The 25641-nt window shown below is 40.4% G+C and overlaps 1 protein-coding gene across 3 annotated transcripts in view; it reads right to left on the bottom strand.

The window, feature by feature from the left end:
• HTR4 (5-hydroxytryptamine receptor 4) overlaps positions 1 to 25641 on the bottom strand; it is a 637984-nt gene that overhangs the window by 425509 nt on the left and 186834 nt on the right. Inside the window, exon 2 of one of the 3 annotated variants that reach the window (XM_089671102.1) lies at positions 18777 to 18885. The exons of the other annotated variants lie outside the window; for them this stretch is intronic. The gene's annotated coding sequence lies outside the window, so the exon portion shown is untranslated. The remainder of the gene's footprint in view (positions 1 to 18776; positions 18886 to 25641) is intronic. 3 annotated transcript variants of the gene reach the window in all.

Below are 25641 nucleotides of genomic sequence, written 5' to 3'. Positions count from 1 at the left end.
AGGTATGCAACGCTATATAAGGTATTGCAATAAATAAATGGTAAAAGAATCATCCGTATAACCCAGAATCAGCATAAATCGATTCATAGAGAAAGATCGATATGAACAGTCAATCAGACGTGAACAGTCTTAAATGCGATAGTGTTTGGTATATTCCAGATATAGAAGGGCTTGTAGAAAAATCCAGTAAAATCCAGCAAAATGGTGATGATAGTGAAGTACGTGAAGTGAAGTACGTCTTTAATATGTGTTTAGCAAATAGAACATATATTGAACTCACATCAAATAACAATGAATGGCCTCCAGGTCTAATATCTAGGCTTCCTGGTGGCTAGTGGCTTCCTGGTGGTTAATGGCGTCAGTTGGGCAGATCCCCTAACATGTTTCGAGCCACGCTTGTTGTCAAAGGGGTGGCACTTCACTATCATCACCATTTTGCCCCCTGGCTCGTTATTTATGAGCCCCGTCAGGGTCGAGCTTTTTGGAGGAGTATTATCTGGAGTGGACTACGTTGGACCTGCCGGTGAAACCTCAGGTGGCCCCCGTGTGTGTATCCAATCACCCCCGAGTGTCTGCCATGGTGACCGTATGCTGCTTCATTTGCAGACCAGGCCCTGATGTCCGCTGTTATACAACGCTCAGTGTGTATGTCATTGTGGTAAGCGCATAATTTTACTGGATTTTTCTACAAGCCCTACTATATCTGGAATATACCAAACACTAAGACATTTAAGACTGTTCACGTCTGATTGACTGTTCATATCGATCTTTCTCTATGAATCGATTTATGCTGATTCTGGGTTATACAGATGATTCTTTTACCATTTATTTATTGCAATACCTTATATAGCGTTGCATACCTTTTATCTATATTACTATCGAAGGAGTATATGATTCAGTAAAAGTGTTCACTTTAAAGCTGCCCAATTGTTAATAATAGTTCATACAGTAAGTACCCTAAGGATGGCATTGAACAGCCTGAAATATTCTCTTTGAACTATACACAGTGGGTACAGCCATGCTGCGTTCCTCCAAGAGCTCTTTGTATTCTGAATTATAGAAGCCCCTGTTTACACAGGCTGGCAGATGGAGTGTGAAATTGAAAGGAAGGGTCGCAAAGATGAGGGAGGGTTAGTAAGTGGGGTTAGCAGGGCAGCTAGATAGATTGCCTTGAATGCAAGTCTCCATGATTGTGAATTTCAACCTGAGCTGTTCTACATTGCCTGCAGCTATTGGAGTCAGGGAGGCCTTGTTTTGAAAGTAATTCAATCCTTGTTATGCAGATATAAACAGTTGACTGTCTGTGGCTTGGCCACAAATTTACTTTAAGGTCATTGCAACAGACAAAGGGGCACACTTTTCACTTGGAAGAAAATATATTTTGGTGTAAATGGATTTATTATTGTAAGAAGTGGGATAATTGAGAAATAATTGCATAAGAACAAGTTTTAGTGTTTAGGTTGTAAAAAAAAGAAAGAAAATAGAAGATGGATTGAGCATTTCCATAAAAAAACATGAGTTTTTTTTAATATTTCAAGTGAAATTACGCTGCATCTGAGCACTACAAACCAAAAATGCTATTTAAAGTGTTACTAAACCCACAGCAGTAAAATCAGTCTGTATATGCAGTGAAGCATGCTTGGTATACTCACTGTGGAACCTAAGGGGTTAATCCTCTGCATTGTGTAAAAAGGCCATTGGATCCTGACTTCTCTGCTCCTCTTGTTCAAATGTCCACGTCATATGTCCTGATAAAACAGACTGAACTGAGCTATTCTGCACATGCTCAGTTTAGTGTGTATTGCTAGAGAGGTTGTTTTTTTTTTTTTTCTTGGGAGAGTGCATGTGATCAGCACAGGGCCAATCAGCACTATCCAGACAGAGGTCAGGGATTTTGCATCCTCCAAGAGCAGAAAGAAAACTCCTCCTAAAAGCTTTAGCCAGTGCTCTGCTGGACACTGATAGAAGTCACAAGACTGCTCTGGCTGCTGATAAGAAAAGGTATTCAGCAGTTTATATTTACTAAAATAATTGCACTTCCATGTTCTGTGTATTTTGGGAGACCAGATATATTGAATATAGGGTCCTGGGTTTAGAAACACTGTAATTAATTTTATATATTCAAAGTAAACCCACTCATCCATCCATGTCTTCATGATTTATTTTGCTGAAAAATCACCTCCTGGCATTTTTGGCTGTGACCATCTTGAGTAAGGGCAGATGGTTAATTTATTTTACTTCCTGGAATCAGGCATGTAGACAGGAGGGCGTGCTTAGCTGAGAAACCCCCTCTTCTCCTCCTGAAGACTCATGGGATGTATGACATCATTTGCCTAGGCCTGCAAACCAGGAAGTAACTAAAGAAATGTAAAAAAATATAAAAGGAAAAGAAACTGAACTGCTGAATATGGCAAGGGCATTGGATTCTTTAGGCACACTAAGAGAACACACAGTAAAATACATATAACCATTTATTGACATAAAAGAGTCAGATATCCATGATAGGACCCATAGTACCAACATGCTTCTCAAAGAGGAGACAAGAGCAAAACAAGTCGTAGTTGAGCACGTACCTAGTTGTTCGGTTTCTTTTTCTTTTGTATCTAAAGGAATTGGCACCAGGAAGCTTTTTTGGCATTTTTTTTTATGTAAAACAATATAGTTTAAAAAAAGTACATATAATACACTTTCCTATCTATTTACTAATGCTAGCAGCATAAGGATTAAAAATAGTCAACTCTTAGATTGTAAGCTCCAAGGAACAGGGTCCTCCTAACCCTCTTGTATTGAACTGTATTGTTGCTGTAATTGTCTCCCTTTATATTGTAAAGCGCTGAGCAAACTGTTGGCCCTATATAAATCCTGTATAATAATAATATAATAATGTAGGTTGAGAGAGTGAAGTTCCACTTTACCCTGTTAGTCCCCTTTCACACGGGCATTCCATATGTCCATTATTCAACTGTCCGTTTACAGATGGAAAACAGACCCCCATGTATTTCTATGGACTGGCGGATGTAAACAGATGATCATCTGTTTACATCTGTTAATGTCCGCATCGGTTCACATCCGTTTTTGTGAACGGAAGAAAGCCCTATTTTTCTTCCGTTAAAAAATATGGAACAGAACAAAAAACGGATGTAAACGGACAAAAACGGATGTAAAAGGACGAAAACCAGATGTAGACAGACAAAAACTGATTTAAACAGACAAAAACCGGATGTAGACGGATGAAAAATGGATATAAACTGATGAAAAACAGATGAAAAACTGACGTAAACTGATGAAAAGCTGACGTGAACTGATCCATTTTTTTCTTGGAAAAAATGTGACTGAACTGGTGAAAAAAACGGAACGCTCGTGTGAAAGGGGGCTTAGGGAGAACTGGACCATGATTTTGAAAGGTTCTTTTGCCTTCCTTCTGTATTCCATATATATATTTTATACACAGGCCTATTTTCAGGGTGACACTAACTATCTGTATGCAAGCCATACATCAGAGTTTGTCATTTTAGAGGGTATTGCAGTCATGTATTTGTATGGACTAGCAGATGTAAAAGGATGATCATCCGTTCACATCTGTTTTTGTGAACAGAAAAAAGCCCTATTTTTCTTCCTTTAAATATGGAATGGACAAAAAACGGATGTGAACAGACAAAAACGGACGAAAACCGGATGTAGACGGACGAAAACTGATGTAAACGGACAAAAACAGATGAAAAATGGACAAAAACGGATGTAAACTGATGAAAAACGGATGTAAAATTATGAAAACCAGATGAGAAACTGACATAAACTATTTGAAAAGCTGACGTGAACTGATGAAAAACTGATCCGTTTTTTCTTGGAAACAACGTGACTGAACTGATGAAAAAAACGGAACGCCCGTGTAAAAGGGGCCTTAGGGAAAACTGGACCATGATTTTTAAAGGTTGTTTTGCCATCCTTCTGTATTTCATATATATATTTTTTTACATTTTCTTACTAAACACAGGCCTATTTTCAGGGTGACGCTAACTATCAGTAGGCAAGCCATACATCAGAGTTTGTAATTTTAGAGGGTATTGCAGTCATATTTGTTTTTCATTAGTTCATATAAATAGGATTGTTGCATTATGACCCCATTAAAATGCCTACACTACTGTGTAGTATATTACATTCTAAGACACAATGCTTTTCAGCCCTGCCACAATATCATTTAAGGTGAACAGAGGCCCTGCGGCTCTATCATTCTCACTAATGTAGGCTGAAGCTATACTATATATAAATAAATAAATATTGCAGACTGTGGTTTTAGAATAGACATTAAGAGCATCCAGGGGATTTATACGTGAACTCGGGCTAACATAATCCAATAAGATTAAACAAATGTGGTATACTGTACATTCATCTGGCTGACTCAATGAACACTTAGGTCATGGGAAAACAGCTAGAATTATGTGATTTTTTACTTTGTCAGTAAGTACAAAAGAACACACTGCTAGACCTGGCTATAGGCTGTCAAAAAACACTACTAGACCTGATTGGGGGCAGGCAAGATCTTTCCAGGATTGGCAATACATGCTTGCCACTAAATCTAAAAAAGATCCAGATGCTCAACATATGTTCCATAGAGCAAAAGAAAGAAAATAAGCAGCAGAGGAAATCATATGACATAAAAACTTTATAATCCTAAATGTAACATACATTATATGAAACTCTAGAGCAAAATTGCTTAAAAAAGGCATTGGCTCCTGCTGCTTTCAATTAAATGCAGTGATGAAGAAGTGGGGGCGGGGCTAAATCCCACTGTATAAGTCTATGGAACGTGGCTCTATAGACACACAGCTCAGAAGCGTGTAGACACTGTGGGGTTTATTTACTAAAGCTGGAGAGTCCAAAATCAGACTCCCTCCTGCATAGAAACCAATCAGCTTCCAGGTTTCATTGCCAAAGCTTCATTGAACAAGCTGAGGTTAGAAGCTGATTGGTTTCTATGCAGAAGGGAGTCTGATTTTGGACTCTCCAGCTTTAGTAAATAAACCCCTGTGTGACTGTATAGCAAATAGCTTGGTATGGGAACAAATGAAGAAGAGGAAGAGTCAAGATCGCTGGTGGGGGACCCGAGAAGAGGAGATCGGGGATGCACAGAGCAGGTGAGTATACCATGTTTGTTATTTGATTGTAAAAAAAGTTTGACTTTAGTAACACATTAATTACTACATGTACAGTGTATTAAAATAGTATCTTAATTATCACATGATATAAAAGTAGTATCTTACATACCACATGTACAGTTGTGACCAAAATTATTCAACCCCCACTGAAATTGAGTGTTTTGGCCAGTTTGACATTGCTTTTGATCATTCAGTCATCTTGCTTACATTTACATTAAAGAGGCACTTGTAGGTCAGACAAATATAACATAACAGTTATAATGAAATAACCACAAATGTCTTTTCTGTGCTCACAGCATTATCAGTTTTATTCAACCCCCAAGTGACATTCAATCTTAGTACTTAGTACAGCATCCTTTTACAGTTATAACAGCTTTTAAACGTGAAGCATAGCTTGACACAAGTGTCTTGCAGCGATCTACGGGTATCTTCGCCCATTCTTCATGGGCAAAGGCCTCCAGTTCAGTCACATTCTTAGGCTTGCGCACTGCAACTGCTTTCTTTAAGTCCCACCAGAGGTTCTCAATCGGATTTAAGTCTGGTGACTGCGATGGCCACTCCAAAATGTTCCAGCCTTTCCTCTGCAACCATGCTCTAGTGGACTTGGAGGTATGCTTGGGATCATTGTCCTGTTGAAAGGTCCAACGTCTCCCAAGCCTCAGGTGTGTGACGGACTGCATCACGTTTCCATCCAATATCTCCTGGTACTGAAGAGAATTCATGGTACCTTGCACACGCTGAAGCTTCCCTGTACCTGCAGAAGCAAAACAGCCCCAAAGCATGATTGACCCTCCACCATGCTTCACAGTAGGCAAGGTGTTCTTTTCATCATAGGCCTTGTTCTTCCTCCTCCAAACATAGCGTTGATCCATGGGCCCAAACAGTTCTAATTTTGTTTCATCAGTCCACAGAACACTATCCCACAACTTTTGTGGTTTGTCCACATGGCTTTTGGCATACTGCAGTCGACTCTTCTTATTCTTTGGAGACAGCAAGGGGGTACGCCTGGGAGTTCTGGCACGGAGGCCTTCATTACGCAGTGTGCGTCTTATTGTCTGGGCTGAAACTTCTGTACCCACATCTGACAAATCTTTTCTCAGTTCCTCAGCAGTCACACGGGGACTTCTCTCCACTCTACGCTTCAGGTAGCGCACAGCAGTCGAAGTCAGCATCTTCTTTCTGCCACGACCAGGTAGCGTTTCAACAGTGCCCTTTGCCTTGAATTTGCGAATGATGCTTCCTAAGGTGTCTCTTGGTATGTTTAACATCTTTGCAATCTTCTTATAGCCATTGCCCTTCCTGTGAAGAGAAATCACCTCTTCTCTTGTCTTCCTGGACCATTCTCTTGCCTTCACCATGTTTGTAACCACACCAGTAAATGTCTAGAAGGAGCTGAGTATCACAGTCATTTTAAAGCTGCCTAATTGGTGCTTATTATGCTTGATTGCTGCTCGGTGACATCCACAGGTGTTTTCAATACCTGATGGAAAGCACCTGTATGAACCTCTGTTCTTCAGAGTGGTAGTCTTTAAGGGGTTGAATAATTGTGGCAATGAAGAAACCACATAAGAACCATTTACTACTGTATTACATAAACAATTGATGTCATTTTAGTTGCATTTGGGTAGTTACAACGTCCTTGTAGGATTTGATTCTGAATACAATTCCAAATGTACACTATAGTCCCTAAACCCCTTTACAGCATTGGGGGTTGAATAATTTTGGTCACAACTGTAAGTATGAAGTATCTTAAATAGCACATTTATATTAAAAGCCTTTGAAAAGTGAACATTTACAGACAATCCTCCAGAACAGGGGAGGACTGACAACTCATGGGGCCCCCGGGCAATAGGGGATCATGGGGGATCATGGGGCCCTTGTGTCCTCGCCCACACCCAAAAAAGCCTATGAAAAAGCCAATGAAAGGTACCAGAGGCATCTCTTGGGCCCCCTACTGACCCCGGGCCCTTGGGCAGTGCCCGAGTGCTCGAATGGTCAGTCCGCCCCTGCTCCAGAACCGTAGATGTTTACAACTTTAGAGACAAGAACATCATATCATAATATGATCTGGGGACATGGCTAGCCTATGGAGGTGTGAGGAATTATCCTATACCTGGTGTGTGACCTAACGCGTAGGACAGAAGCGTGGTGACATAATTTCCGGTGCAGCATCACTAGCCACCATCTTTGTGTATCCTAACCTGTATTATAACCTATGTAGGTTCTCTGAGCCCTTAATTTTGTGTGAGTGTGATTCTTTGCGTCTTTAATTACCACTAAATAATCTATTACACTATGAGGAGCCTTTTTTCTTTATTGTACATCAGAGTGTACATCTGCCCTATTGAGCTATTGAAGTGGATCCTTACTGACCTAGGCATGCTGAAAGGACCAAAAGGATATTGACCTGTAGTATCTATTGGTGATTATGCATTCCTATTGGCGGTGAACACAGTGATGACCCATGGTTAAGTTTTATCACTGAATGTTGATGGACGTTTTGGGAATTATTTATTTATTTATTATATTTGATTTCCATTATCACTACTTACTTCCTAAGCACATTAGTAGCCTTTGTGCTGGAGGAGCAGCTGGGTATTTATTGATTTATTGATATCTTATTAAGCACTTAATTGATATTGCTGAGTACTGTTTGTTATTAGGAACCATTTTCTAGAATTACTGTTGTAAACCACTGAAATGTGTTAGTAAAAGATGTTATAGTGAGCGCGACTTAGATGAGGAGTGTATAAATAGGTATACACAACAACACTACTTAGCAGCTGATACACCAAAAAGGTAACCAAACAAAAGGTAGGGGGGCAGCAGCAGCAGCAGGACACCTAACCACCCTGAAAAACATATGGTCAGTAAACGTTTCGTTTATAATCTTTCATGTACCCCACACCAACCAACCCTGAATAAAGGTATCTAAAGCAGTATCACGCTATGAGGTCTCTTATTGGGCACTCTGTGTGAGTGCCATCATTCGCAGTGCCCATCTGGAGGACCCAGGACCCTGGTGGTGATACCTGGTAGCGGTTTCGGATGACCTTACTTCTGTGGAGTCGGGATGGTGATCTGAGTGCAATCTGATCTGGGATCTGATGATCGTTCTATGGTCTGGTGACGCAGGATACATATTGCGTATATTAAACGCACATCTGGTGAGTGTGTTTTTCACCTATTTGTGTGGTTCACACTTATCATCACACCTTGGATCAGGACGTCCACTCACCTTGACCTATTATAATGAACTTTTGTTTTTATGGATCACCATCAGAGTGATATCACGCATGGGCATATAGTGTGTGTATATACTGTGTTCCATTGTTAAGCGCTGCACCATTTTATTTGATATATACGACTGAAATGTGTTAGATGCAGTGCTTTAAAATGGACATTAGATGGCAGTGTCCTGCCATTCAGGGTCATTTACATTGGCAGAACAGTCCTCTGGAACTTGTATGCTGAACAGCAGGACTTGAATGCTGAGCAGGGTGCTCAGGGACTGCATTTCCCAGAGAAGGTAGCGTGTGGGTAGGGGCATATAAATATCAAAGCCCGGGAGACTGGGGAAGAGAAGAGTAGAGCAGAGCCAAATTTGGAAAGGGAGAAGGAGCAGAAAGAGCCTACCGATTGCCCACCCTGCCACGTTGTCCTGTGACCCCATCTGTTAGCAGTAGACCAGACAGGACTCTGAATTGTAACCCAGAGAGTCTGTGTGGGGCCCTCATCTGCCGGAGAAGCCAGACCGCTACCAGCTGCCGAACCATATTGATCGGGTGAGAGAATACCAAATATCAACTAACCAAGTAAATACTGACAGTTTCATCACCCCAGCTATCTACTTGCACATATCTGTGAACATTACATATATTTGCCTCAGGTTGAGGCCTTGTTCTCCCAGCCACAGCTGCATCACAGTCTCATCATCCAAGCTGACTGCAGGACATACAATTACAGGTCAGAACACAGCAGTGGCAACTGAAACAACAAGTTCACTTTTCCAGCAGAAAGCAGGATTACTACTACTGTTGCCCTCTGCCACTGACATCCAGAGGGAGTTATCCTTGCCCATAGACATTTATGCCAATTGTTACCTTTCACTACTTCAAGTCTAGAAAAAGATAGAAAAACTCAGTGAGCGCTCACAATATATATTCGTAAAAGCAGCTAAGCACAGTAAAGGAAACCATAAACCTTTCAAAAGACATGTATATAGAAAAAGTGCAGCGCTAGAAGTATTCAGACAAATTCATGGTAGCAATGTTCATAAAAGGGTAATAAGTCCACAATATATGAGCTCAAGGTGATATATTGATCCCACGGTCGTGGTTCGAATAAAAATCGGTGAGGGGCAGGGTATTTATGAAATGCGCACTCACCAGAAGCGCAAAGAACATGCGCAATGTATCAGCAAAATGGAGGTCTGCCAGGGGGTCCTTTTCAGGATGCAACTGTCACGGAGATCCGGTGGCCACATTTGATCACCAGCTAGTTAGTGCTCATAACAACCTGTTGTGCTGTAATATCCCTGCCTACTGCTTTCCTACAGCCCTTGGCATATGTTCAGCATTTTACATGTATGAGGATTTCTATATATGTTTGCTGCTGCATAACATCCTTCATTAAATTTTTCTGACAATACTACACTATGGGTATTTCCATTTGTTGCTCTGCTTTGAGCATTTAATCCCCCAGAGCTCCCCCTGGTGATTTTTCCACGGTACTGAAGAGGCTGCACCCGTGTCTTTAAAGTGGACCTCCGCTTTTTGGGAAACATCTACCTAGACGATGTCCATCCACCCTAGGCTGGCTACAGTTGCATCCTGAAAAGGACCCCCTGGCAGACCTCCATTTTGCTGATACATTGCGCATGTTCTTTGCGCTTCTGGTGAGTGCGCATTTCATACATACCCTGCCCCTCACCGATTTTTATTCGAACCACAACCGTGGGATCAATATATCACCTTGAGCTCATATATTGTGGACTTATTACCCTTTTATGAACATTGCTACCATGAATTTGCCGGAATACTTCTAGCGCTGCACTTTTTCTATATACTACTTCAAGTCTGCCTTTTATCTAGTACCTTAAAGGGGACCCTGCGCTAATTCACTACCAGCAAAAGGAAATGTGTTAAATACTTCCTATCTTCCTCATTACTTCGGTGTTACCATTTTGAGGAACTATTATTTACACCTTAATTCAACTTCATTCCAACCGGGCCCCAACAAGCATGTAGAAGACTATTTATAGTAATCTTAAGGGACAATGGACAATTACAAATGAGAGCTATCTTCACTTCACAGTTAATCCTTGTTGTCTCGTTCTAAGGACCCACAGTGAGCCTACCTGTTTGATAGTTGTTTCTTTTGCTCTTTGGAGATTCAATAGTCTCCTCAGATTGGAGGCATTGAATTATTTCTGAAAGTAGGCCTGCAACAGTTAGGGGTAGTTCACTGTGAATGCTGTTACTTTTACTTAAAATTGACAAGAGTGATTATCTTTGCTGCATATACCCATGTTAGCCTGTTCTTTTTGACCAAGTTACATTCAATGCCGATACAAACTTCATACTGTTTCATGCTACTTTGTGTGTGAGTTAATTTTACAGCTGTGGTTTATTGTGGTCACAAGAGTACAGTGGTGTCAGCCGAGGTAGGGCTTTTTAAAGGTGGTCCAGATTGACAGGGAACCCAAAAGAAATTACTAAGCAACCCTTAAGGGGGTAGTGCTACACTGTTATTTATGGTCATTTGGTTTTGCACGTCTTGTGCTAGATGTTTAGTCGGGTGTCTATTGATTTATTATATTGGTTATGACTTTATCCATGCATCATTTTTGAGGTTTATTTTATATACTTGCAATATTTGTAGCTGTGTGTTTATTATTTTAATTACGTGTTACAGGGTCAGCTGGTTATGTATTTACTTACTTTATATTAAGTGAATTTGTCGCTATACCACAAGGTACACTTATTACTTTATTCCTCTTTTTTTATTGTTTCACTACTGTTTGTCTATGTGTTAGACCCTCTGGTGGATGATTTTTCACATTTTATTGATTTGAGCAAGTTGAGCAGCACAGGATGAATTTCTTATTAGTATTGTCACTTGTTTGTATTACTTTTGGCAGCACATAGAATACCTTCTATTTACTATTTAGCTTGCTGAGCTCTGCACCTCACAAAGGACTGTACCCGCCAGCACACCACTGAGTTAATGCCAAAGCATGGCAGTACTCATGGCCTACCTGGAGGTTCAGATCCTGCTGTCAGTCAACGGTTCTTCATTCACTCTACCCCCTGCTCCAGAGTGGCTTGTGAGACAGCAGGGTGTCTACAACAGCATCAGAGTAGACAGCCTTACACTTGTCACTGGATGCTGCCTCCACAGGCTCCCTCTCACCATCTGAGGTCAGTCTCTCTAATGACCAGCTCTTGTCTGTGGGGGATTCCCCTCGAAGCCCTGACATGGACAAGAGATATCAGCCATCTTGCTCTCCTTTCCAACACAGCAAGATATGGAGGCAATTATGGCCAGGTTGGAAACATCTCTAAGGAGCGACACACACAAGGTCACACAGTCTGTTAATGTCTTGGAAGATTTAATGGAAACCTTAACTACAGCTATGCTGCAAAGTATCACTAACTTAGAGAACCTTCCCAATCACCAACAATACTATTTAACTCTCTTTACAACTGCAACATGATTATCTTGAAAATCGCCACAGGCAGAATAACATTAAAATCCGCAGAATCCCAGTAGCTACAGGACCAGGGAATTTCAGGACTACTGTGATAGGGATCTTTAATTCTCTATTATAAGACATTTCACCTTCCATATTGACAGGGTACATCGGGTCAACTATCCTGGGGGTGTGACAGACACTTGCCCAGAGATGTGTAATGGCAGGTCCACTTTTTTACTCTTAGGTTTAACCATAAAAAATGCATATTCACGTGTTTTTTACTTACGAATCTGAACACAGCTGCAAGCAGTGCATTCAAATCCATTACACAGAATCCAAAAATCTTTACGCACTTATGTTTAACACATGTATACGCCTATGTAAGCATGTAAGTTGTGTCTAAACAAAGGGGAAAAATGAATTATCATTATGTATTCATTTGCATCTTCCACATATTTATACACATTTATATGCATTTTACTGATCATTATGCAGGAACTTTTCTCCTAGAATACACATGCGTAATAGCAATAGTAAAATGTTTACAGCTGTGCCAATGGAGCTTAAAAGAGGAAATTATGCACAGGGCGTTGAACAAGGGCTTCAGTTTGATGGGGAAACCATACAGATCCTGCTGAATCTATCCTGGAGGACTCTTGCCAGGCGACATCAAGTCTGCTCACTATTGGACAAAATCAGAGAGTGTGGCGGGTCTTAAAGATGAGGCTACCCTTTTAGCTTACCATTCTGCTTGAATAGTGATCAATTCTATCCTAACAGCTTGACCCAGCTTCCGGATCTTTTTAAGGTTCTGGCCATAAACCCAATAGACTTTCCAGATTGGACAGTGACTCAGCTTATCCCTGCAGTGAGACCGCTTCCACAATGCAGATGGCAGACAATCGGAACAATTCGAAACAGATCCCGTCAGTCTACCGTGGATCTGAAGGCCAGAGAGCCTTGAGATCTGGTCACCTCTGGTAAAGTTAATTTGATTTTTATAAATCTATGGCAGAGTATATCACTGTATACAGCTTTACCCATGTCCTGTTACTAACTATGCTGCATCTACTTTGCAATGGCTGTTTTTGCTTTGCATCCTACTGGCTCATACTCTTGGCGAGCCCTTCCTACCAGTGTCACCTCCTATGCAAATGGTTTTCTGGTGCTCCACTATCTGTTTATGGCTATTATACCACTGTACACTGTTTATTCTTACTGATATTTTATGGTACTCCTACACCCCTTCCTGACTTCATAACTATTTGGAATATCCAGCTGTTCTACTACCATGGCTACTACTACCACTAAACCATCGTAGGACAAAACTGTTGGCTACATCTATGGAGACTGCCTTTGCTATTTCATATTATTGTCTCAATGATTTGCTATATCAGCAGATTACCACGCACCCCTTCTCTTCAGTTGTGAATGAGTGCAATAACAGTTGCATATTCATGACTGAATTATCTTTGCTTTAGCACAGAGGTCTCCAAACTGCAGCCCGAGGACCAGATATGGCCCTTTGCTACCCTTTATCCGGCCCATGGAGTATTATTCCTCCCACTGAGACCAACAATGGGGCAGCACTTCTTAATTTGAAACCAATGATGGTGTACTATTCTTCCCACTAGAACTAATGATGGTGTAGTATTCTTCCCACTAATACCATTGATGGGGCACTACTCCTCCTACTGTTCATCAACCCTGAGGCCATGTTTATTCTCACTGATGCTGGGGCCAGGACATTTTCTATACCGACTGGCCCTAATCCGGCCCTCCTAAAGTCTGAAGGATTGTATACTGACCCTTTGTTTGAAAAGTTTGGAGACTCCTACTCTAGCATATTGCTGTTTTGCATGTTATTTTTCTTCTCAGGTTTTCTCAGGTCGTCTACATTAAAGGTAAATTCTCTTCTTTTTTCTCCATCTTAGTTCTTTATTTGTTCTTTTTTCTTCGGGTTTTTCTCTTTTCTTTTGTTTTTATCAGGAGCAGACATCGCCTCTGTGCTAAACTTGTCAAGTTGGATAAGATGACTACTATCCAAGCATGTGGCCTGAGTCAACCCTCCAAGAGATCACAGATCCTCTATAATTTTCACCAGCATAAGGTCCATTCTTTTGTATGCAAATTTGAAGCCTTTAGATATTTAACCGCTTCCCGCTGCCGCCTCATGGCCCTTTAAAAGCTTCTAGATACCAGGATGTGGAGACAGGCATTGGGGGTCATATGACCATTGTGATTGGCTGTCACAGCAGTAACATGATTAGAAAGCTCCGGATTGCAAATATGCACCAGAAGCTTACCAATCCAATCTATTGTGCTGGGAGCATGCAGGTAGCACGCTCACAGCACGGTAAGTTGTTGGCTTAAGGCTTACCCACCAAGAGGCTGCATACAGTTGCAAGAAAAAGTATGTGAACCCCTTGGGATTACGTGGAGTTTTGCATGAATTGGGCATAAAATGTGCTCTGAACGTCATCTAAGTCACAACAATAGAAGAACACAGTCTGCTGAACATAATACTACACAAACATTAGATGTTGCCATGCTTTAATTGCACATAACATGTAAACATTCACAGTGCAGGGAGGAAAAAGTATGTGAACCTTTGGACTTAATAACTGGTTGACCCTCCTTTGGCAGCAATAACCTCAACCAAACGTTTCCTGTAGTTGCAGATCAGACCTGCACAACGATCTGGAGTAATTTTGGACCACTCCTCTTCACAAAACTGTTTGAGTGTAGCAATATTCTTGGGATGTCTGGTGTAAATCGCTCTCTTAAGGTCATGCCACAGCATTTCAATCAGGTTGAGGTCAGGACTCTGCCTGGGCCACTCCAGAAGGCGTATTCTGTGCTGTTGCAGCCATTGTTTTGTTGAATGACTTGTATGCTTTGGGTCATTGTCCTGTTGCATCACCCATCCTCTGCGGAGCTTCAGTTGGAGGACAGATGGTCGTACGTTTTCCTGCAAAATGTCTTGATAAACTCTGGAATTCATTTTCCCATCAATGACAACAATCCGTCCAGGCCCTGAGGCAGCAAAGCAGCCCCAAACCATGCTGCTCCCTCCGCCATGTTTTACAGTGGGGATGAGGTTTTGATGTTGGTGCGCTGTGCCTTTTTTTCTCCACACAGTGTTGTGTGTTCTTCCCAAACAACTCAATCTTGGTTTCATCTGTCCACAGTATATTTTGCCAGTAGTGCTGTGGAACATCCAGGTGCTCTTTTGCAAACTTCAAACGTGCTGCAATCTTCTTTTTGGACAGCAATGGCTTCCTCCGTGGTGTCCTCCCATGTACTCCATTCTTGTTTAATGGTTTCCTTATTGTAGATGCGTCAACAAAAATGTTAGCATGTGCCAGAGATTTCTGTAGGTCTTTAGCTGACACTCTGGGATTCTTCTTTACCTCATGCAGCATTCTGCGCTGTGCTCTTGCAGTCATTTTTACAGGACGACCACTCCTAGGGAGAGTAGCAACAGTGCTAAACTTTCTCCATTTGTAGATAGTCTGTCTTACCGTGGACACATGAACATCAAGGCTTTTGGAGATACTTTTGTAACCCTTTCCAGCTTCATGCAAGTCAACAATTCTTGATCGTAGGTCTTGTGAGAGCTCTTTTCTGCGAGGCATGGTTCACATCAGACAGTGCTTCTTGAAACCAGTAAACCCAAAACAGGTGTGTGTTTTTAAAGGGCAGGACAGCTGTCAGCAACACATCCAATATCATCACACTGATTGGAGTCAAGGTTGGCTCACTCCTGGCTCCAATTAGCTCTGGGAGAAGTCATTAAGCTAGGGCCTCACATACTTTTTCCTCCCTGCACTGTGAATGTTTACAGGTTATGTGCAATTAAACCATGGTAACATCTAATGTTTGTGTAGTATTATGTTCAGCAGACTGTGTTCTTCTATTGTTGTGACTAAGATGACGTTCAGAGCATATTTTATGCCCAATTCATGTAAAACTCCACGTAATCCCAAGGGGTTCACATACTTTTTCTTGCAACTGTATATCCGTACGGCTGGTGGGACCAGGTTAAGTAACTTTACAGTTACATGCGACAAGACTGAAGCCCTAAATATCTCTCTTTCTCCTCAGAAAAAATACTGTTATACTATTGAATTTCTGATTTAAATGACTGAGAACATCTGTTAAGTATTTGGACATACTATCATCCTTTGCAAATACTGCTAATTTAAATGTTAATCTATTTTTACATACGATTCTTACATGTTTCCATTCTTATAATAAACTCAACTTTTACTGGTTTGGATGCATAAATAAAGTTAAAATGGATATCTTTTGTAAATTACTGCATGTACTTCAAATGATACCAGTTCCCCCAAATGATACCAGTTCCTCACTCTCCTCAATACTGTCATATGCAAATTCAAATGGAACTGTGAAAAAAAACAGAATTAAGAGTTCTATTTTATGGTTGGCCAAAACAAGGTGTAGTTCTTCCGAACATATTTCTCTATTTCCGTGCATCTTCAATATTAAGTATAATAGTTTGGTATCATAGCAGGTCCACCAAATTGTGGACCACTCTAGAAGATTGCCTAATTGTACCAATCCTCACACCTTTACCACGGACAGCTCCTGCACATAAGGGTTTCCTTTCCACCAGACCTAGCCTCATGACACCTCTGTTTGGCAGTCTGTATTTCCCCCGGTCTTGCATAAATGTCCCTTTTTGAAATGGACTAGAGCTGATGGAAGTCTTTTGTGTCATATATTATCCCCACAGACAACTTCCCTCAGAAGCATACAAACTCACTTTGACAGTATGGAATTATCTAGGACCACATTGGGATCCCCTCTTCTCCTGGTTTCAGGAGCAGTTATTATCTCAGGCTTCCCATCCCTCTCTCTTTTCACGTGAATACATGCTCCCCTCTCCATGAATGTTCTTCCCTTTCTGCACATTACCTGGTTAAAGGGATATTTGAAGCACAAAGTCCTCCCTCTCTTGGGTTATGGCCCAATTTTTCGGACTACAGTACATACATGTGTTTTGGATATACTGTATTCACCTGGTTTTGCTATATATATTACTACCAGTTTCTTTGGAAATTTTTTTATTATTCCACTGTTCATAATGATCATAATGTGATACATTATAGGATTGATTTACTAACGTCAAATAGACTATGTACTCTGCAAGTGCTGTTGCTCTAGAGTAAATGAGGTGAAGCTCAGCTGACTTTCATCTTTCAATCTTGTGCAAGTAGCAATGCTGTTTTTTTATTTTCCTTGCATGTGATTGGGAATTATTTGCAAAATGAAGCTTCACTCTCATATACTAAGCATTGGAGTGCACAGTCTATTTGCCTTTAGTAAATCATCACTTATATTTCTTGATTCTATGGGGTTTATTTACCAAAGCTGGAGAGTGAAAAATCAGGCTTACTTCTGCATAGAAACCAATAATTTTCTAACCTCAGCTTGTTCAGTTAAGCTTTGGCAATAAAACCTGAAAGCTGATTGGTTTCTATGCAAAAGTAAGCCTGATTTTGCATTTTCCAGCTTTAGTAAATAAACCCCTATGTTTCAGAATTTCTAGATGTGACGTACATGTCTATTTTGAGCTTCTGAATGTACCTGTTCCCTTTTTTTTATTCTTGGAAATTACAAGAACAATACATATTATAATATGCCCTGTATATTATGAAGAGCATATATAACTTGTCCAGATAAAAACAGATCTTGCTTGAGATATATAAATATAGGTAGTTCCTGTTACCTGGTTACTGCCAATTGTGATAAATTGTGCTTTGATGAAAGATGTATACAGAGAGGCATACCTTTCTTAAAAACCTCATATCAAAAAGATCTGTAGATTCAGCAATATAAGCAGTTAATATTATGTTTAATGACTAGGGTTGGCTAGAACTGGGGTTTAAAAGGAGCCAAATTTACATAATATAATTTATTATATATTATAAATTATTTGCAACACAACTATTATTTGTTCACAGTATTTATCCTGTGTGATCATAAGATTACCTGTGGTGTTTTAAAAAATATGAGGCCCATATAACTACTAACGTGTTCCAAGCATCGGTAATTACCCCTAAACACCCGTAAGAGTATTAAAGAAGCAAAGAAGCAACAGAACAAAATCTAAGTAGGAAAAGGTTGATACGTTTTTGGAAAATTGCACTGGTTCCTCTAATTAAGGTTTTACTCAAGATGCATGTATGCAGGCTGTCTAATAAGAAAAATAATTTATTGGAATTACTTAGTACAATAAAGAAATGCATTTTAATTACCCCATTTGGTATTACCAAGGCAAACAGACCATACAGGCTTATGTAATAAACCAAAGGTTGTTGTATAAAGTGCATGGATTAGATAATTGCCCTGAATGGACTGAATGAGAATCAACAGAACAGGATTCAACATGGGGCTTCCACTACTTGCAGGTAAAGGGAAATACTCGAACACTGTTATACAGTACTTTTTCTTGGTTCCATAATCAGTGGGGTTGATAAATAAAGGCAAATTGTCTGTTCACTATGCAAAAGATTTTTCACTTTGCAGAGGAATTGTTCCTTGCATTTGATTGGATATACTTTGCAAAGTGAATTTTCACCACATTCACTAAGCTTCAGTGAAACTCTCTTGCAAAGTAAACAAACTATTTGCCTTTTGAAATCAAAACCACTTTACCTGGAACAAGTACATTCATTTTAAATGCCCTGACCTGGTATGCACATGCCTGGTTCAGGTCAGTGACTCACAAAGTAATGACAAGGCTAAGACTGACAGCCTTGAATACTGCACCTTCAACAGCAAGTGAAGCTTTCACAAGTCTATCCTCTCATTAAGTGTCCTCCCTTTAATGTGGCCTGTAAAATTTCCCTTGCACTTTTTGTTTTTAGGGGATTTGAATTAGAATTAATACTTACCATATTCCCCCAGCAGCAAGCACTCTCCTCCACTGTCTGGCATCCTGGGCTGTGGGTGACCATCAACATGCTCATGTACAATGCAGGACTGCTGGTACAGATTTTCACTCTAAACAGATGCACAATTAAGAAGTGGTCAGGGTCAGGTTTCAGTCAGCAATTTGTTCTACTTTATAGCACCCAAGAAGGAATTTAACATTGCTTTGTTTTGCAACAGGATCAATAAATGCCCCCCATAGTTTCTTTATATAGTTTTTAATAATACAGTGTGCATGGAAATATATGCTCATTGCATATGCCAGCTGTGCTTCCTGTTCGTACAGAGTCTCTTGTATGTACAACATACCTGCTAAAAAAAAGACTGCATATACTTACCTTTCTGGTGGCCCCTTCCTTGGAAAGCTGTAGCTTCACTGCTCCCTCTTCTCTGCAAAGTATATGACCCGTTGGATGAATTAAATACCTGCTCCCCTTGGTTGCACGATTTGGCTTCCAGATCTTACATCTTGTAGTGACATACATGCCAGCATAAAAAAAAAATCACAGCAAATGGTTGGTGTAACAGGTAATCACACACCAGGAAATATGGGAATACCTGCAGTGGCCAGGAGAGCAGTGAAGTGGCAACTTTTTAAGAAAGGAAATTATATGCAGTCTTCTTTTAGCAGGTATGTTGTGCATACAAGATACCCTGGGCACAATTCACTAAAGGTTATCGCATGAGTTAAGTTAGTCACATGATCACATATCGCATGCGATACTGACAATGTCAATTGACTATTGCTAGTATGCAGTATTTACTGAAAATAGCAAAAACACTCATAAATACAGCATAAAAAGACCTTAAAGTCAATTCACAAAAGGAAAAAATAATTAAATGCCAGTGGTAATTAAGTAGTGGTCCAGGCAGGCAGTATGTACTGGTAACTGTCATCGGCTTCCACAACTAATAAGCAGACAGGAAGACTTTGGCAATCTTAGAAAATACAAAAAAAGGGTGACTGCCTCGTCTGTAACAACCTATGAGTCATCAGCTATCAGCAGGGTTCCCCACTGACAGTTGAATGTAAAAGAAAATTGCCGGCAATTAAAAAATTATTTAAAAAAAACATGTGAGGTCCCCCCCATCCATACCAAGCCCCTCAGGGCTCAATAAAATAACTTATGTGGTATTTTAGTAGCGTTTTTTAGTGAATTCAAACATGTTTTTTAAATGCTGTGCGGTATCTTACCACATACTCGGATGCGGTAAGATATCGCTTAGTGAATTGTGCTCCCTGTGCTGATAGGGTCACTTTAAAGAGTTTTACCAAATAATAATCTGCATTAAAAAATAGATATGAGTTTTTGGTTGTTTAAATAAATAAAGGATTATAAATGTACTGATATTCAGAGTGGTGGTATATCCACATGGATGAACTCCAACAGATTAAGAACTGTGCAAACTTCACATTCCAGATAAATGCTAAATCTAAAAGGCATATTGTAAATTAGTAATAGTGAGCCTCAACATATGTTTATTCAATATTTTGTGCTGGAAACCTTTGACATACAACTCCACTGACTTCCTATGATCCATTCCCAAGACCAGTGCTGTTTTTTTGAGTTACAAACACTTAAAAGTGTAAAAGACAAAGTACCTTTTAAGCCAAGTACTTTGGTGGCAGGTTAAGCAGTAATCTAATAAACACTGTAAATGCATCATTCATAATCCATCATAGACAACCAACAACTACATTCCTGTCTGGATGGACAGAAATCTATGGTATGACGCTTTTTTTGTATTTTCTAAGATTGCCAAAGTCTGCCTGTCTGCTTATTAGTTGTGGAAGCTACTATTCAATATACATGTTTAGACTGTTATCTACCTGGACACCGATGTACTTTATGTATTATAAAACTATATAATGGGGGAGAAGGGGGCAGTAAACCATGCATGAGACAGAGACACCCAGGAACAGTCCAAGCAGGTTTGTCTTGCACATTTATTTAGCAAATCGGCAAACAAACACAGTTTCAATTCAGGAGGGCTTAGTACATCTGCTTGTCCAAGCCATTAATTAAACGCATGTAAGTTCCCTACTAACAATGTGCCCCCCTGGTTTCCCTAAAACAAGCAGGCAGCATTTGTACCTTTTTTAGTGTTCTATCAGCACTCAGCTTTTGATCCAGTAGCAGGATCCTTCTCCAGCCGCCTGAGTGTTAGTCAGCTCATATATACAGCATGTGAGCCTGGGACCTGGGGACAGCTGAGACTAATAATGAGTTCTGACTGCCATTTAAGATGGAGTAGCGGCTCACCCAAAGCTCTACAAAGCCTCCAGGCTCAAGGATCCAAAACAGAGCTTGCTTAGATACTCTGATGCAAAAAGTCTCCACAACAGCTAAAAGCTCTGGAGATATTCACCATGTATATATGAGAAACCTAGGTGACACATACATTACACACTGTCTACAATACTAACTTTGGCTGTAATGATAGCAGCCTTAATGATTAGTGAGGGAGTAGGTAGGGAGTAGGCATCTAGAAAGAAAGAAAATATACAATAATTTTTACTCAAGTGACAAAGCTTACTTAAACTTCAAGGCTCTGGTTAATTCCTGCTGTTTAACCACTTGGCAACTGTGCTATAGCTGAATGACAGCTACAGCACGGGTGTCCAGTCATAGGAGGGTGTCCCAGATCACGCCCTCCCACACGCCCCCACGGCCCACACCCGGCGATCTCCGTAATCGGTGTGTCCTACAAACACAGCTGATCACGTGATGTGGTAAAGGGCCAATCACAGCGACAATGACACAGCAGATCATCGGGTAAATACAGTTGCCAGTTATCAGCTGCACTTTGCTCACGCTGTCACAGTGTGAGGAAAGTACTGCCAATAATTGTCAATTCTCAGAGAACAGATCAGCACTGATCATCAGGGCACCGATGATCAGTGCCCTGATGATCAGTGCCCAGCAGTGCCACCCACCTGTGCCCATCAGGGCTCTTTTTTTGTTTATAGCGCAAAAACGAAAACACCCAGCAGCGATTAAATACCACCAAATAAAGCTCTATTTGTGTGAAAAAATTATCAAAATTTCATATGGGTACAGTGTTGCATGACCGCGCAATTGTCATTCTAAATGCGAAAGCGCTGAAAGCAGAAAATTGGCCTGGGCACGATGGGTGTATAAGTGCCAGGTAGGCAAGTGTTTAACCACTTCCAGACCGGACACTTTTACCCCCTTCCTGACCAGGGCAATTTTCAGCTTTCAGCGCTATCACACTTTGAATGACAATTGCGCGGTCATGCAACACTGTACCCAAATGAATTTTTTACCATTTTTTTGAGACAAATAAAGCTTTATTTTGGTGGTATTTATTCACCGCTGGGATATTTATTTTTTTTGCTATGTAAATGAAAAAGTCCAAAAATTATGAAAAAAAGTGTTTTTTTTATAAAATTTTGCAAATAAATAATATTTCATCATAAATCTTTGCCAAAATTTATTCCGTTATCTTTTTAGTAAAAAAAAAAATCCAAATTAGTTTATAACCAAAAATTATAATTTTTAAACATTTTTTTTTACATTTTTATTTTTTTTTATTATATAATTTTTTTTTTTTTTTTTTTTTACATACTGTCACCCTAGCAGTACAGTGTCACCATGGTGACACTGTACTACTTGTGGGGGGTGATGAAAATTTTTTTTTTTTTACACTGATTGCTTTTACACCCATATAGGATGTAAAAGCAATCATTTCTCTTTCTCTCTGTCTGCATTCTTGCACTCATTGAGAAGTACTGAGTGAGCTGTGATTGGTCACAGCTTGTCACATGGTACAAGACTGTTGTGAATAGGCTTGTACCATGTGACCTCTGTGATCATTCACAGATTTCACACGTAGTAAGCAATGATGTCACAAGTGACATCTGGCTTACTACTTTGCATGTGATCACTGATTGGCCAATCAGTGATCACATGATCGGGACCTCGTACAGAGGTCCCGTCCGACGATTGGTGTTTCAATGTGTCCGGAGGACACAGCGGGCACCGGATCGTGGTGCTGTGCGCTCCCAGGGAGCGCGCACAAGCAGGGTGCGGGGAGGCCGTTTATAAACGGCCACCCGACCCTGCACTGCCACCGTCCGGCCGTTTATATGCAACGGCCGGTCGGGAAGTGGTTAAAACATAATACGCATCCATAATTGTGTATGCGCTATATAGTTCTGAAACTTGGTTAAGCTAGGTTTGACATTTAAGCCAACCATACATGGATCAAAGTTCAGCAGGGACTGGCTGAATTTTGATACATGTATGGGCACCCTGGTTGTTTAGATCAACTTCTGTACAACTACCCTGTCAGGTTTCTTCCAAATTATCCTTGTCTCTGGCTATAGCCTATAACATTGATTATTGTGAAAATACAATAGCGCAGCGGGACTGATTCCTCTATCCACATTGAATGCGTGAATGGGGAAATTGGCACTTTTTTTTCATTCAACCCACTGGTTGATTGAAAAAAAATGTATAATGTATGGCCTGCCTTAGTAGTTGAAAATGTAAACAAAAGTAAAGAAGGAATGGAAATCTGAATGCCCAGGGGGGATTCCAACAGAGCTGAAAATTTGAATATGAGAAACAGAATGCAAGTCACATCAGCCTTTCTTTAAATGAGCTGAAAGAACATACAGATAAAGAAAGTCATACTAAAAAATAAGAAAAAAAAACTTGACTGAAACCTATTAAATGGTTCCTACTGGTTCTTAATGTGTTTTACAAGACAATCTATTACCGAAGAGGTTTGTATATAAATGCAAACAGCCCTTGAAAGGATTAAATGGAATATAACTGAATCAATTTTGTATACACTAATACAAGATGCTAGTTTAACATACATATATGAGATGTGTGCACACTAACAAAACTGTCTATCTCAGCTTCATGTAGAAATGAGTGTTTTTGCAAACCCTTACAAAAAAGCAGATAAGGTTTACTCTCACTTCTGAAAAGTTTTAACCACAAATTGGGTGTTAGGTCAGATTACAGCCATGGCCTGGGCGATAGAGGAGATATGGTATGATAGATAAAGCAGAAGAGTGAAAATGCAAACCTCATACAAATAATTGTTGAGTTAAGGTAAAATAATGTACATGTATTTGATTGGAAGATCTGAGGGTGTGTTTGCCTAAAGACTACAGTATAATAACCCTGATGTTATGCCAATAAAACTGAAGTGTTTGCAATCGCAACTGAGGTGACTTGAGTGCATTCACTTTCCGAGATCTCGTAGCTGTGTCCAGGTGTGACCGTTGGTATCTTGAGGGGGCCCCCACGGAACAGGAAAAAGACCACCTACCTACTTTCAGTGGTGTCAGAAAGTGGGATAATTGCCAAGGTAAGTGAGAGTTTTATTTTGTAATGCTTTCTTTACCGAGGTAATTATTCTGAACTTCAGGGAAATTTGGTGGTTGGAGTTTTAGGAGCGAGACTAAGGGATTCTCGGCTCGGGGAATAATACCAGGACACACCTGGCACAGCACTTTGTATAATTTGTAAAAAGTATGTTATTGTTGTTTTTTTTGTCTTGTTTGTTAGTTTACTAATTTACTGCTATGGGTAATTCCTCAGGTAAGGAGGAAGGACCTCATCATGTGCCGCCACAAAAGTTGATTAAGTTGTTTAGAAAAACTAGAAAGCTGAGGGGAAAGAACACATCTACCTTAAATGAAACTTGTAAAGAATATGTAGCAAGGGTATCCCCTTATGATATTTATTATGTTAATCCCTGGGTGGATAATTTAGTGGGATGGTCAAAAAGACTGGGTGGAGCTAGTTTTCCTTGTGAAGGGGGAAATGACACTATGTGTATGGATATGATTAGAGGAATGTGTTTGCATGAACAGCCTCAGGTAGGTATCTGGGGGACTGGAAATCCAGATTGGGACAAGAATTATATGTATGAAGGGGGTAAGAATTGGTTGAAGTATGCACCAGGCTATAAGACTCTAATTGTAGCAAATGATTTCACACCACCACCGCCATACAAACACAGTGAGACGTCCTGCCCCTACAGCTCCACATGCAGCCCCATTATACCCAGCACTCCCACAGGTAAAACAAGTAGATGAAGATGAAGAGGTTCTTATTGCTGCTTCCCAGATATATACAGGGGAGTCAGAAGAATCTAGCTCAGATGGGGAAACTGGGAGTGTTAGTCAAAGGGATACTGAGAGGGGTAAAGGGAAAGTAAAGAGAAAGACAAAGAAGGTAGAAAAGAGTGATAGAATTCTTAGGTCAGCAGAAAGTAACAAGGGGGAAGTTAAAGATGAGACAGCTGAGCTAGATATGATGAATTCAGCCTTTCCATTCATGATGATTGGGGAGCAGCTGATTTTAAAGGCAATAGATCCCAAGGAGCTGGATGCTATAGTACAGGGATGCCCTAATCCAAGGAAACCCCCACTTGCATTACACCTCCCGTCCCGGTACAAGCAAAAGATGGACAGGTCTGGTATCATAAATTTCATGTGCTCCTGCATTGCCGCTGTAGTCCCAGATATAACAACTTTGGTAAATGCTATACCTGCCAACGCCACACATTTTACAGTAATTGATCTGTCAAATGCATTTTTTAGTGTCCCAGTTGACCCGGAGACACAGGTATTGTTTACTTTTTGTTTTCAAGGGGAGAGGCTAACCTGGACCCATCTCTCTCAGGGCTACTCGCCGGTAGCATATACCATGGCCAGTAGATCCATGCTCAATGACTGGGTACCCACCCATGGTTCAGTACTTATCCAATACGTGGATGATTTACTGATTAGTTCTGTGAGCGAGAAGGCGTGTCAGGCTGATTCATTATCATTATTACGGT

The sequence above is a fragment of the Staurois parvus genome, unplaced genomic scaffold (assembly GCF_062004578.1).
Source record: "Staurois parvus isolate SC_StPar_1 unplaced genomic scaffold, SC_StPar_1.0 ptg000099l, whole genome shotgun sequence".
NCBI lineage: Eukaryota > Metazoa > Chordata > Amphibia > Anura > Ranidae > Staurois > Staurois parvus.
This window is presented reverse-complemented; position numbering and strand designations above follow the sequence as displayed.